Raw genomic sequence first — 496 nt, 5'->3', positions numbered from 1 at the left:
CATGCCTCATTTCCATATATACCAGCCACGATGGACTCTTACTCTCTGGAACCATAAGACTAGGAAAACGCTTTCTTCTTCAAGGTGCTTTGACCATGGTGTTGTCAAGGCAGCAGGAAATTAGCCAATACAGCCTGTATACAGGAAAAACTTCCAATAAATCTGTCTGGAAGAAGCTCAGATGTAAGACCTACCACAAAAAACTTTTAAGTCAGCTCTTAAAATTCTTTCAAAATAAGCAAAGGGAACTGTGTCAAAAGAATTTAAAAAATGTTTAAAGCAAAGCCCCATAGAATAGAGAATATCACCAGGAAGAGAGAGACACACAGCATTTAAAATACTAAGCAGAGGCTCTGGAGTTGAAAGAAAAGCATAATAAAACAAAAAAGTTTACTACAGGGCTTGACAGCAGGTTTGAACAAGCAGAGAAAGCAACCAGTGAACTGGAAGGTGGAAAACTGAGATGCACAGTCTAGGAACAGAGAAAGAGACTAGG

This window comes from Microtus ochrogaster, unplaced genomic scaffold (assembly GCF_000317375.1).
Source record: "Microtus ochrogaster isolate Prairie Vole_2 unplaced genomic scaffold, MicOch1.0 UNK18, whole genome shotgun sequence".
NCBI lineage: Eukaryota > Metazoa > Chordata > Mammalia > Rodentia > Cricetidae > Microtus > Microtus ochrogaster.
The sequence above is the reverse complement of the archived record's forward strand: the minus strand, read 5'-3'. Positions refer to the sequence as shown.